The following is a 10,182-nucleotide window of genomic DNA, read 5'->3' on the forward strand; positions in this document are numbered from 1 at the left end:
AAATTTATTATCTATAAAGATGTTCTTTCTTTGGTTGATATCTACATATTTTATAGTTTTTGTTGCTACCATTAATAGTATCTTACATTCTATTATGTTGCCTATCGAGTTATTGCCTATTCATAGGAACACTATTAAATTTTACACATTGTTTTTATACCTAACAAACTTGCTGAACTCCCTTTTAATTTTAGCAGTTTACTGATTTCTTAGGTTTTCTGTGCATTTGATCATGATATTTTTAACTGGAAATAATAACAATTTGGTCTCCTTCCTTCATGTTCTTAATGCAGTGACCAGGACTTCCTGTACTCTGTTAAAGAATGGCAATGATACCAAGTCATTCATGTCTTGTTCTTGACCTTAAGGAAATTGCAGCTAAACTTTTAAATTAAACTTGATGATTGCAGTAGATGGTTGGTAGAAAGCTCTTATCAGGTTAAAGAAGCTTCGCTCTATTCCTAGTTTTCTAAGAGTTTATTAAAAAAAACATAGATATTGAATTTTATCCAGTGCTTTTTCTGCTTTTGTTGAGATACTCATGTAATTTTGCTTCTTTAGTTCATTAATGTGATGAATTATTTTAATAGTTTTATATTTTCACTTCTTAAACCATTTTTCTTAAATGGGCCCTATTTGATCATGCTTTAATTTCATCATTGAATTCTTAGTATTTATTTATTATTATTATTATTTTTTTACCAAGTACAATTTTTTAATAAAGATAATTACAAAAGATGGAAAAATCAGCTCAGAACGGCCAATTACTTCTTGAATAGAGCAGTTTTTTGACATAATAACACATCAGTTTTAAATACTATCACATAAAGCATGGTGGAGAAAAGAAATTCTGCTTCATAATTAGAAAACTCACAGTAAAACTTGCCAAGAAAAACAAAACCAAAAAAAGCCATTTTGAAAATAAATACAGTCCATGACAAAGTAGTATAAAATGAAGCCAGAAGTCTTCAAAAAGAAAACATTTTTCTTCCCAATATTTTCTCACTGAAAGTGATGAGACTCTCAAATTCAGGAGTTGCTGAGCTCTTCTGATTTGGCTCCTTTGGTATCTGTTTTTTTCACCACTACTGTCCTTGGACTTATCTTCTTTAACATCTGTTTTTTTGTCCTCCGTTTCCTTCTTGTCTTCTTCAATTCTAGCTTTCTTTGCTCCTTTCTTATGATCAGCCACATTTCTGCGACCTCCCTCTCCTTCGTCCTCAGAATCTGAGAATTCTTCATCACAAGCTATCCGTTTGTCTGATGCCCGAATAGAAATTCTCTTGTCTGGATCTTCTCCATCTTCATCTCCACTGTCTTCATGAACTGCATCTTCTGGAATAGCTTGCATTTGGACGCCAGCTGCATGTGGCAACATGCGTAAATTTTCAGATAAACGCTGTTTTATCTTTTCCGTATATTCTGGAGTGTTCTGGTTTGTCACATTTGAAGGACTAATATGCAGTTTGAAGTCTGGTCCAAAATTCTCAAAGTAATCATTATATGGCAGTTCACTGGGAATCTCACAATCAAGGGCAACAGCAGTCTCATATGTCCAACATCGAGCAACATTGCGGATTGTGTATCCACCTCCCGCAAGCATCAGTAATGGTAAATTGAAAGTTTTTACAACTTCTACACATTTAGCATGACCTTTGACTGTCAAATTGAAGCAACCAAGCCTATCACCGGATAGTGAGTCTGCACCACACTGTAGCACCACAGCAGTAGGTTGATACATCTCCATCACTTTTGAGATAATAGGCTTAAATATCTGCCCATATGATTCATCATCTATACCATCTCTCATTGGAAAATTGACAGCATAGTATTTGCCTTTTCCTGCACCAATATCCCTCAAGTCTCCCGTTCCAGGAAAGTATTCCCCATATTTGTGGAATGATACAGTCATTGCACGATCTGTTGTATAAAAAGCTTCTTCAACACCATCACCATGATGGATATCAATATCAATATATAAGACTCTCTGATGTTACTTTAGTAATTCAAGGATGGCAAGCACAATATCATTAACATAACAGAATCCTGATGCTTCTGATTTCTTAGCATGATGTAATCCTGCAGCCCAGTTAACAGCCATATCAGTTTGTTATCGGTTCAACTTCACAGCCCCAGCAACTGAACCACCAGATGAAAGCTGACAAAACTCAAAGAGCCCATCAAACACTGGACAATCCTCTCCACCATTAAATCTCTGCATCTGCTTGCTATACTCGAACGTGTTATCTGGTCTTATTGAACGTAGAAATTTGATGTACTCATTGCTGTGGTATTTTGTCATTTCTTCAGCAGTGGCTTTATGGGGACTATATATTTCCATTTTTCTATGCAAGCCATAATTCAGCAGCAAGTTATGGGTCATGCGGATCCTATGAGGTTTCATGGGATGACCCTGTCCGTAATAATAATTTCCAATATCACCATCGTAGTAGTAGTAGCACACTTTCTTCTTGCTGCCTCCCTAACTGTACGCCATGGGCTACCCGGCCACCACCGCCTCCGGCTCCTCCTCTGCCTGCTGCTGCTGCTGCTGCTGCTGCTGCTGCCGCCGCGGCTCGCTCGGCGGGAAGAGAAGAGGGCTGGGGCGAAGGTGCGGGGGTGGCAGTGCCGCGGTGAAAGGCAGGCCGGAGGGCCAGAGGGAGGAGAGGAGGGGAGTGCTGGGAGGGCTCAGTACCGCCCGGCTGAGTGGCCGAGAGCACCTATTATTATTTTTTTAACATCTTTATTGGAGTATAATTGCTTTACAATGGTGTGTTAGTTTCTGCTATATAACAAAGTGAATCAGCTATACATATACATATGTTCCCATACCTCTTCCCTCTTGCATCTCCCTCCCTCCCACACTCCCTATCATACCCCTCTAGGTGGTCACAAAGCACAGAGCTAATCTCCCTGTGCTATGCGGTTGCTTCCCACTAGCTATTTATTTTACGTTTGGTAGTGTATATATGTCCATGCCACTCTCTCACTTTCGCACAGCTTACCCATCCCCCTCCCCATATCCTCAAGTCCATTCTCTAGTAGGTCTGTGTCTTTATTCCCGTCTTGCCCCTAGGTTCTTCATGACCATTTTTTTTCTTTTCCTTAGATTCCATATATATGTGTTAGCAAATGGTATTTGTGTTTCTCCTTCTGACATACTTCACTCTGTATGACAGATTCTAGGTCCATCCACCTCACTACAAATAACTCAATTTTGTTCCTTTTTGTGGCTGAGTAATATTCCATTGTATATATGTGCCACATCTACTTTATGCATTCATCTGTTGATGGATATTTAGGTTGCTTCCATGTCCTGGCTATTGTAAATAGAGCTGCAATGAACATTTATGGTACATGACTCTTTTTGAATTATGGTTTTCTCAGGGTATATGCCCAGTAGTGGGATTGCTGGGTCATATGGTAGTTCTATTTTTAGTTTTTTAAGGAACCTCCATACTGTTCTCCACAGTGGCTGTATCAATTACATTCCCACCAACATGGCAAGAGGGTTCCCTTTTCTCCCCACCCTCGCCAGCATTTATTGTTTGTAGATTTTTGGTGATGGCTATTCTAACTGGTGTGAGGTGATACCTCATTGCAGTTTTGTTTTTTTTTGTTTGTTTGTTTTTGTTTTTTTTTGTGGTACGCGGGCCTCTCACTGTTGTGGCCTCTCCTGTTGCGGAGCACAGGCTCCGGACGCGCAGACCCAGCGGCCATGGCTCACGGGCCTAGCTGCTCCGCGGCATGTGGGATCTTCCCGGACCGGGGCACGAACCCGTGTCCCCTGCATCGGCAGGCGGACTCTCAACCACTGTGCCACCAGGGAAGCCCCTCATTGCAGTTTTGATTTGCATTTCTCTAATGATTAGTGATGTTGAGCATCCATCCACGTGTTTGTTGACAGTCTGTGTATCTTTTTTGGAAAAATGTCTATTAAAGTCTTCTGCCCATTTTTGGATTGGGTTGTTTGTTTTTTTGATATTGTGCTGTATGAGTTGCTTGTATATTTTGGAGATTAATCTTTTGTCAGTTGCTTCGTCTGCAAATATTTTCTCCCATTCTGAGGGTTGCCTTTTCGTCTTGTTTATGGTTTCCTTTGCTGTGCAAAAGCTTTCAAGTTTCATTAGGTCCCATTTGTTTATTTATGTTTTTATTTCCGTTTCTCTAGGAGGTGGGTCAAAAAGGATCTAGCTGTGATTTATGTCATAGAGTGTTCTGCCTATGTTTTCCTCTAAGAGTTTGATAGTGTCTGGTCTTACATTTAGCTCTTTAATCCATTTTGAGTTTATTTTTGTGTATGGTGTTAGGGAGTGTTCTAATTTCATACTTTTACATGTAGCTGTTCAGTTTTCCCAGCACCACTTATTGAAGAGGCTGTCTCTTCTCCACTGTATATTCTTGCCTCCTTTATCAAAGATAAGGTGACCATATGTGCGTGGCTTTATCTCTGGACTTTCTATCTTGTTCCATTGATCTATATTTCAGTTTTTGTGCCAGTACCATACTGTATTGATTACTGTAGCTTTGTAGTTTAGTCTGAAGTCAGGGAGCCTGATTCCTCCAGCTCCGTTTTTCTTTCTCAAGATTGCTTTGGCTATTCAGGGTCTTTTGTGTTTCCATACAAATTGTGAAATTTTTTGTTCTAGTTCTGTGAAAAATGCCAGTAGTAATTTGATAGGGATTGCATTGAATTTGTAGATTGCTTTGGGTAGTACAGTCATTTTCACAATATTGATTCTTCCAATCCAAGAAAATACTATATCTCTCCATCTATTTGTATCATCTTTCTTTCATCAGTGTCTTATAGTTTTCTGCATGCAGGTCTTTTTTCTCCTTTTGTAGGTTTATTCCTAGATATTATATTCTTTTTATTGCAACGGTAAATGGGAGTGTTTTCTTAATTTCTCTTTCAGATTTTTCATCATTAGTGTATAGGAATGCAAGAGATTTCTGTCCATTAATTTTGTATCCTGCTATTTTTCCAGGTTCATTGATTAGCTCTAGTAGTTTTCTGGCAGCATCTTTAGGATTCTGTATGTATAGCATCATGTCATCTGCAAACAGTGACAGCTTTACTTCTTCTTTTCCGATTTGGATTCCTTTTATTTCTTTTTCTTCTCTGATTTCTGTGGCTAAAACTTCCAAAACTATGTTGAATAATAGTGGTGAGTGTGGGCAACTTTGTCTTGTTCCTGATCTTTGTGGAAATGGTTTCAGTTTTTCACCATTGAGGACGATGCTGGCTGTGGGTTTGTCATATATGGCCTTTATTATATTGAGTAAAGTTTCCTCTATGCCTGCTTTCTGGAGGGTTTTTATCATAAATGGGTGTTGAATTTTGTCAGAAGCTTTCTCTGCATCGATTGAGATGATCATATGGTTTTTCTCCTGCAATTTGTTAATATGGTTTTTCACACTGATTGATTTGCGTATACTGAAGAATCCTTGCATTCCTGGGATAAACCCCACTTGATCATAGTGTATGATCCTTTTAATGTGCTGTTGGATTCTGTTTGCTAGTATTTTGTTGAGGATTTTTGCATCTATGCTCATCAGCGATATTGGCCTGTAGTTTTCTTTCTTTGTAACATCTTTGTCTGGTTTTGGTATCAGGGTGATGGTGGCCTCGTAGAATGAGTTTGGGAGTGTTCCTCCCTCTGCTATATTTTGGAAGAGTTTGAGAAGGATAGGTGTTAGCTCTATCTCTAAATGTTTGATAGAATTTGCCTGTGAAGCCATCTGGTCCTGGGCTTTTGTTTGTTGGAAGATATTTAATCACAGTTTCAATTTCAGTGCTTGTGATTGGTCTGTTCATATTCTCTATTTCTTCCTGGTTCAGTCTCAGAAGGTTGTGCATTTCTACGAATTTGTCCATTTCTTCTAGGTTGTCCATCTTATTGGCATATAGTTGCTTGTAGTAATCTCTCATGATCCTTTGTATTTCTGCAGTTACTTCTTTTTCATTTCTAATTCTATTGATTTGAGTTTTCTCCGTTTTTTTCTTGATGAGTCTGGCTAGTGGTTTATCAATTTTGTTTATCTTCTCAAAGAACCACCTTTTACTTTTATTGACCTTCGCTGTTGTTTCCTTCATTTCTTTTTTATTTATTTCTGATCTGATTTTTATGATTTCTTTCCTTCTAACTTCGGGGTTTTTTTGTTCTTCTTTCTCTAATCGCTTTAGGTGTAAGGTTAGGTTGTTTATTTGAGATGTTTCTTATTTCTTAAGGTAGGATTGTATTGCTATAAGCTTCCCTCCTAGAACTGCTTTTGCTGCATCCCATAGGTTTGGGGTCGTTGTGTTTTCATTGTCATTTGTTTCTGGGTATTTTTTAATTTCCTCTCTTTGATTTCTTCAGTGATCTCTTGGTTATTAAGTAGTGTGTTGTTTAGCTGCCATGTGTTTGTATTTTTTACAGATCTTTTCCTGTAATTGATATCTAGTCTCATAGTATTGTGGTTGGAAAAGATACTTCATATGATTTCAATTTTCTTAAATTTACCCAGGCTTGATTTGTGACCCAAGATATGACCTATCCTGCAGAATGTTCCATGAGCACTTGAGAAGAATGTGTATTCTGTTGTGTTTGGATGGAATGTCCTATAAATATTAAGTAAGTCCATCTTGTTTAATGTATCATTTAAAGCTTGTGTTTCCTTATTTATTTTCATTTTGCATGAACTGTCCATTGGTGAAAGTGGGGTGTTAAAGTCCCCTACTTATGATTGTGTTACTGTCGATTTCCCCTTTTACGGCTGTTTGCATTTGCCTTATGTATTGAGGTGCTCCTATGTTGGGTGCACAAATATTTACAATTGTTATATCTTCTTCTTGGATCGTTCCTTTGATCATTATGTAGTTTCCTTCTTTGTCTCTTGTAATAGTCTTTATTTTAAAGACATTCTGTCTGATATGGGAATTGCTACTCCAGCTTTCTTTTGATTTCCATTTGCATGGAATACCTTTTTCCATTCCGTCACTTTCAGTCTGTATGTGTCCCTAGGTCTGAAGTGGGTCTATTGTAGACAACATTTATACAGGTCTTGTTTTTGTATCCATTCAGCCAGTCTATGTCTTTTGATTGGAGCATTTAATCCATTTACATTTAAGGTAATTATTGATATGTATGTTCCTATTACCATTTTCTTAATTGTTTGGGGTTTGTTATTGTAGGTCTTTTCCTTCTCTTGTGTTTCCTGCCTATATAAGTTCCTTTAGCATTTTTTGGTTTAGCAGGTTTGGTGGTGCTGAATTCTCTTAGCTTTTGCTTGTCTGTAAAGGTTTTAATTTCTCCATCAAATCTGAATGAGATCCTTGCTGGGTAGAGTAATCTTGGTTGTAGGTTTTTCTCCTGCATCACTTTAAATATGTTCTGCCACTCCCTTCTGGCTTACAGAGTTTCTGCTGAAAGATCAGCTGTTAACCTTATGGGGAGTCCCTTGTGTATTATTTGTTGTTTTTCCCTTGCTGCTTTCAATATTTTTTCTTTGTATTTAATTTTTGATAGTTTGATTAATATATGTCTTGGTGTGTTTCTCCTTGGATTTATCCTGTATGGGACTCTCTGTGCTTCCTGGACTTGATTAACTATTTCCTTTCCCCAATAAGGGAAATTCTCAACTATAATCTCTTCAAATATTTTCTCAGTCCCTTTCTTTTTCTCTTCTTCTTCTGTGACTCCTATAATTCGAATGTTGGTGCATTAATGTTGTCCCAGAGGTCCCTGAGACTGTCCTCCATTCTTTTCATTCTTTTTCCTTTATTCTGCTCTGCAGTAGTTATTTCCACTATTTTATCTTCCAGGTCACTTATCCGTTCTTTTGTGTCAGTTATTTTGCTATTGATCCCTTCTAGAGAATTTTTAATTTCATTTATTGTGTTGTTCATCACTGTTTGTTTGCTCTTTAGTTCTTCTAGGTTCTTGTTAAACATGTCTTGTATTTTCTCTATTCTATTTCCAAGATTTTTGATCATCTTTACTATCATTATTCTGAATTCTTTTTCAGGTCGACTGCCTATTTCCTCTTCATTTATTAGGTCTGGTAGGTTTTTACCTTGCTCCTTCATCTGCTCTGTGTTTCTCTGTCTTCTCATTTTGCTTCACTTGCTGTGTTTGAGGTCTCCTTTTCGCAGGCTGCAGGTTCATAGTTCCCATTGTTTTTGGTGTCTGTCCCCAGTGGCTAAGGTAGGTTCAGTGGGTTTTGTAGGGTCCTGGTGGAGGGAACTAGTGCCTGTGTTCTGGTGGATGAGGCTGGATCTTGTCTTTCTGGTGATCAGGTCCTTGTCTGGTGGTGTGTTTTGGGATATCTGTGGCCTTATTATGATTTTAGCCAGCCTCTCTGCTAATGGATGGGGTTGTGTTCCTGTCTTGCTAGTTGTTTGGCATAGGGTGTCCAGCACTATAGCTTGCTGGTTGTTGAGTGAAGCTGGGTCTTGGCATTGAGATGGAGATCTCTGGGAGATTTTCGCCATTTCATATTACGTGGAGCTGGGAGGTCTCTTGTGGACCAGTGTCCTGAACTTGGCTCTCCCACCTCAGAGGCACAGCCCTGATGCCTGGCTGGAGCACCAAGGGCCTTTCATCCACACGGCTCAGAATAAAAGGTAGAAAAGAAAGAAAGAGAGAAAGAAGATAAAATAAAATAAAGTTATTAAAATAAAAAATAATTATTAAAAAAAATTATTTTAAGTAAAAAGAAAAAAAAAAACGGACAGCCAGAACCCTAGGACAAATGGTAAAAGCAAAGCTATAAAGACAAAATCACACAGAGAAGCATACACATACACACTCACAAAAAGAGAAAAAGGGAAAAAGAATATATATATCATTGCTCCCAAAGCCCACCTCCTCAATTTGGGATGATTCATTGTCTATTCAGGTATTCCACAGATGCAGGTACATCAAGTTGATTGTGGAGATTTAATCCTCTGCTTCTGAGGCTGCTGGGAGAGATTTCCCTTTCTCTTCTTTGTTCGAACAGCTCCCAGGGTTCAGCTTCGGATTTGGCCCCGCCTCTGCGTGTAGGTCGCTGGAGGGCATCTGTTCTTTGCTCAGACAGGACGGGGTTAAAGGAGCAGCTGCTTTGTGGGCTCTGGCTCACTCAGGCCGTGGGGAGGGAGGGGTACGGATGCGGGGCAAGCCTGCGGCTGCAGAGGCTGGCAGGACATTGCACCGGCCTGAGGAGCGCTGTGCGTTCTCCCGGGGAAGTTGTCCCTGCATTCACGGGACCCTGGCAGTGGCGGGTTGCACAGGCTCCCGCGAGGGGAGGTGGGGTAGTGACCTGTGGTTGTTCACAGGCTTCTTGGTGGCGGCAGCAGCAGTGTTAGTGTCTCATGCCCATCTCTGGGGTCCGCGCTGTTAGCCGCAGCTCGCACCTGTCTCTGGAACTCCTTTAAGCAGCGCTCTTAATCCCCTCTCCTCTCGCACCAGGAAACAAAGAGGGAAGAAAAAGTTTCTTGCCTCTTCGGCAGGTCCAGACTTTTCCCCGGACTCCCTCCTGGCTAGCTGTGGTGCACTAATCCCCTGCAGGCTGTGTTCACGCCGCCAACCCCAGTCCTCTCCCGGCAGCCAAAGCCCGAGCCTCAACTCCCAACCCCGCCCGCCCCGGCTGGTGAGCAGACAAGCCTCTCAGGCTGGTGAGTGCTGGTCGGCCCTGATCCTCTGTGCGGGAATCTCTCCGCTTTGCCCTCCGCACCCCTGTTTCTGAGCTCTCCTCCCTGGCTCCGAGACTTTCCCCCTTCGGCACCCGCAGTCTCCGCCCGCAAAGGGGCTTCCTAGTGTGTGGAAACCTTTCCTCCTTCACAGCTCCCTCCCACTGGTGCAGGTTCCGTCCCTATCCTTTTGTCTCTGTTTATTCTTTTCTCTTTTGCCCTACCCAGGTACGTGGGGAATTTCTTGCCTTTTGGGAGGTCTGAGGTCTTCTGCCAGCGTTCAGTAGGTGTTCTGTAGGAGTTGTTCCACGTGTAGATGTATTTCTGGTGTATCTGTGGGGAGGAAGGTGATCTCCGCGTCTTGCTCTTCCGCCATCTTGAAGCTCCTCATCGTCATTGAATTCTAATTGCTGATATTTTAATTAGGGTTTTCATGTGCATGTTCATAAGTGAACCTGTATCTATAGACAATTTTGTCTTCTTGCCCTGGATATGGTATTAAAACCAAATAGGTTAGACTCTCTCTT

The 10,182-nt window shown here is 40.4% G+C and overlaps 1 pseudogene; it reads right to left on the minus strand.

Moving 5' to 3' along the window:
- Positions 1–701: 701 nt before the first annotated feature.
- On the minus strand, positions 702–2,497 carry LOC113612643 (histone deacetylase 2 pseudogene; annotated as a pseudogene).
- Between the last annotated feature and the right edge of the window lie 7,685 nt (positions 2,498–10,182).

This window comes from Aethalodelphis obliquidens, unplaced genomic scaffold, assembly GCF_003676395.1.
Source record: "Aethalodelphis obliquidens isolate GAN/ISIS:26980383/991018 unplaced genomic scaffold, ASM367639v1 scaffold80, whole genome shotgun sequence".
In the NCBI taxonomy this organism is placed as follows: Eukaryota; Metazoa; Chordata; class Mammalia; order Artiodactyla; family Delphinidae; genus Aethalodelphis; species Aethalodelphis obliquidens.